The sequence below is a fragment of the Phyllostomus discolor genome, chromosome 1 (assembly GCF_004126475.2).
Source record: "Phyllostomus discolor isolate MPI-MPIP mPhyDis1 chromosome 1, mPhyDis1.pri.v3, whole genome shotgun sequence".
NCBI classification, from domain to species: Eukaryota; Metazoa; Chordata; class Mammalia; order Chiroptera; family Phyllostomidae; genus Phyllostomus; species Phyllostomus discolor.
The window spans coordinates 123,240,609-123,245,053 of NC_040903.2; the positions used below are offsets into that span (position 1 = coordinate 123,240,609).

The 4,445-nt window shown below is 34.9% G+C and overlaps 1 non-coding gene across 1 annotated transcript; it reads left to right on the forward strand.

The window, feature by feature from the left end:
- Positions 1–248: 248 nt before the first annotated feature.
- LOC114493686 lies at positions 249–384 on the forward strand. Its single transcript, XR_003684295.1, has one exon. It is a non-coding gene; the product is annotated as a small nucleolar RNA SNORA2/SNORA34 family (small nucleolar RNA).
- The last annotated feature ends 4,061 nt before the right edge of the window (positions 385–4,445 follow it).

The following is a 4,445-nucleotide window of genomic DNA, read 5'->3' on the forward strand; positions in this document are numbered from 1 at the left end:
TGAAGAAAATAATGGTTCATTATTTGATCAATGGCCCCACTGCAGAATACGCTCAAAATCCAACAAGCAGAAGACAGTTCTTACTAATAGGTATCTCCTCTTGAAGAAGAAAGATGGGAAAGCTTTGTCAGTTTCAGACCCCCAAGTTGATACGTCTGGCTTATATCTAACTGGAAGCAGGATAAAGGAAAAGTAGTGAGCAATTATAAAAATTAATGAAATAGCAGAAAAGATCAAAAACCAAAAGATTGGCCCTGAATCAAAGCCAGCATTTGCTGAAGCTGCTGGTTTCAAGCAGGAGCCTAAAGCACTATCTTTCTGTGGTCTGTTGGCCATTTCAGAACTTACGAAATGTAATGGTCAATTCATTAGAAAGAAACATCTGGAAAAAAAAAGAGATATGGAAGTACATTTAGGGCAAAATAAAATTAATTAGAAAATGTAATAAAATGATAAAAACATATTCCTAAATTTAGTCCTGTACAATACTTGGGAATTTAAAAACTAAAAATAACATAAAGCAATTTAATTCCTTTAATAGAAACCCCTAATTTAAGAGGCATTAGACTAATTTAATGGCCACCTGTTCCCAAACGCATGTCAAAAACTGAAAGAATAAACTGTAATTAATTTGGCTTTCTTTCATTCCACAAATCCAAGTATGAACATATGCCTAAGAACCACAAAGACAAAAGACAGCTGCTATTCCCAGAGAGATCCATCCTTGATTTGCAGGAGTATCTGCAATGGCAGTGAAGGGAGCAGATCTGGCACACAGGTGGGTGGTAATGAGCAGCAATGAGAGAAGGAGCTGTAAAAATATTCTCAGAACATCCAGTGGTTTTGACTCCTGAACCAATCACTTGATTATAAAAAGAAATGATGATAATCCATATGTTTGGGCCTGAAAAGCAAAAATATTTTAGAAAATGGATCTGTATCTTCAAAAAAGGGAATTATTGACATATTTTAGTGGCATAAACCTAACATGTTTTTGGATCAATTAAATAACTGGAAATACTAAAACCATAGAAACAAAATATGATAAACTATAGGGAGGGAAGATAACGAAGAGTTGGCATCTGGGGATTTGTGGCAGCTGAGAGTCATGTGCTATGATGTGCGGCGGGGCTGTGGGATTGCATGCAGCTCCTAGAGGGCTGCTGTAAATTATAAACCAGCATATGTGCAAGGGGAAGAAGCAGCCCATTAGTAAATCTTTCAAATATAGATGGGCTCCCAAGAGGTTAGTTTGTACATTATTCACAGAAATAACTTTGACTGCACAAAGATTTGTGGAGCATTTCAATTGCCCTGAGATAATTAAGAATTTGTTCAGTGAACAAAAATGGAAGCCTTAAAATCACAGTAGCTGAACAAATTATTCCAAAATGGCATCATTTATTTGATAGTAAAATAAGTTTGCACAAAAATTAACAGGAGATTCTATTGCGGCCACTTACACTGACTAAAAGAATACAAAACAAAGAAAAAAGGGCTATTGAGTTATTATGTTCCCCTTTCAAAAAAGGATATAGAGCTTCCATTAATAATTATAACTCAATATATACTATACCTGACTGAAATTCAATGCATTCCTTGGATTGTAACTTAGAAAACTTCTCATAATAGATTCTCTATAATGATAGCATTGGTACAATCTGCTAGAATGTTCAATATGGCAGTTGCACTGGAGCTCGAAGCAGCATACAATTTTCATTTCTGCCTATGATTGAGTGACTAACTCTGGCAAAAATTCTCCTAGTTAAATGTGGCCTTGAATAATAAACTCACTGTCCTTTAAAAGAACAGTGCTGGATGTATGAAATGAAGAACATCTTTCATTTAAACCCAGTCTCACTAATGCATCTTAACTGTATTATCCCTATGCTTGTGAGGGAAAAATTCTTGATGCAGCTTAGGGAAAAGCTATTTTCATCATATATGTAAAGGAGACATATCAAACTCACACAAGCAGAGTATTCTATTATGCAAAAGAATAGCCATAAATAAAGAATTTAAGGAGCAAGGACAAGCACAAACTGAAAATTAATGGGATCAAAAAAGGAAGAGAGCAAACATCAGGAAGAAAGTATTTGTATTTTCATTTTCTAACTACTGTCTTACTTTTTCCTATCACTTTTTGACTTTCCTTATAGAAGAGGTTTTTAATAACAAATATACTAACACTATCCCTAACCAAGCCCATCATTAGACTATGTTTACTGTTATAGTTATATTAGCAGTTCACTCTTCCTTCCTCACAGGGTTTTTTCTTTTTCTCTTTTTTTTTTTCCTAATCACATTACATTTCAGGACCCAAAGCAAATGTCAGTGGGGAAAGTTTCTGGGGGCAGGGAGTTCAGATCATAATTCTTTCTCTGACTCTTTTTGTAAGAAGAGTGAATTACCCAGTCATAGACACAACATCAGAATATAGAATAACACTGAAGCTTAATGTCTAAGCCTAAGGCCATATCTTCTGCTTGTTCCTTGATTCTAATAATAAATCATCCATGATATTGATTTTTAAAACAGCAACTTGATTACATTTAAGAATTTCCCAGAAATCACTTGCTCACTCAAATCTAAGGTTAAGGGTTATTTTGTTAGCATAGTATGTCATGAGCCTAACAAAATCATTATGACTCACATTTCAAAAACTTCTTATGTGATCAATAAGTTCTGTTATGTACACAAACTTAAAAGAAAAATAATTAAACATATCCCGAGAATTTTCTCAGCAAATGCTAATCATAGTGATGGAAAGATGTACTTTCTCTGCCTCTTTTCAGTTTATGATGACTAAATATTCTGTTCTAAATGATGATGAGAGTTAGATCAGCTCGAGAAGACTCACATTGATTTCTCACAGCTGCACACGCTGTCTCTGTTCTTATCACTCAAAAATACGTCTGTGACCAACCCTGGCCTCTCAGCTATATTCAAGTCCTATATCTCCAGCTGCCAGTGGAACATCACCACTGACTGTTCCATCTCGTCCAACTCTACACTCTCTTTCCAAACCCATTACCCTGCCTCTTTGAAGTGCTCCTACTTCTAAATTAAACTATGTGAAAGTGAGTAGAACCGTTCCTGGCATATTAGCTTGTACTTCCTAAGGGTTAGCTCCTTTTGTCAAATTCCCTATTTTCTATTAATACTGCACAATTCTGTTAGTCTCCAAGCTTGATACCTCAGATCTCAAACCATTCCATCTGTTTTATTGTCTTCATTAAGTCATTATCAAGTTATTCTAAGCCAGGTTTCTTCAAAACTGTATTATTACATTAGCTCTATAATTTGCCTCTATCTAAATTCACTTACTTCCATCCTGTTCCCTCTCACCTGCAACTTGACATTTCTCAGTTCTCAAGGTTAATTTTGGTAAAGGCCTACATATACCACATTGGCCGCCTTTGCAAAGCCCACAGCAGACTCATATCATGTAGAAGTCTGAATGTGCATATAGGAGACAGAATATGTAAGTTGAGAGTCACTAGTATTTCTACGCTGGAATTCCTTCCTGGAATTTCTTGGGAAACTTATGGTTTGCAAAATCCCAAATCCCCACAGACATCAAAAGATGAAAAAAGTATTATAATTCTCCTGCAAAAAATAAAGTTTGACAATTAACATAGAGGGAATAACTGATAAGAGGGAATCACTGACATCAAGGTGAAAGGAGGACAGAACACGCTGACACAAGGGGTCCAAGATTCAAGTCTACATTCCCAGGACCTGAGACAGGAGCCAGTAGAAAAAAAGTGTTCACACCCTGTTCAGTCAGTCAGTCTTGTAGCTGCTGCTTTGTTGTAAGTGTGTATCCATGCCTTATCTACTGTTAAAGGACATTTTCAAATAAAATAAATATTAATATGCTTATATTCATTATATACTATTAAAAAATCCTGTGAATGAAATTCCAGGTAATAACAGGTACTAGGCAGAAAATAAGTCCTTAAACTGGCAATTCTGACAGGTGATTCTCTGTAGTGCTGTTAATATTGCTTAGAGATCTAAATGTCAGGCCTTTTGAACACTACTAAATAATGTTGGCTGGCATTTTTGTGTTGAATATTTGCTATAGGCAATTTTCTTGTAAACATTCTTAAATTAATATTTCCTACTTACTGTACAATATTTTAAAAAATCTATAATATAAAAAAGTATGCAGTACTTCAAAAATAACTTAGGGCTTCAGGAATTTCCAGGAATTCCTGGGAATTCCAATTTCTTATTCTATAAATTCCAAAGATTAACATCTGTCTGGAATTTTGAAACACTAAGAAATACACAAACACAATTCTATTAAGTTCAAATGATAAAAATTTACACAATTGGAAAAAAACAAGAAGATGGAATTAGAAATTGATTATAAATACTAAAGGTGAAAGGGGTCTCTCAATACAGGGGGATGAGTGAGATACAGAAAGAGCAGCACA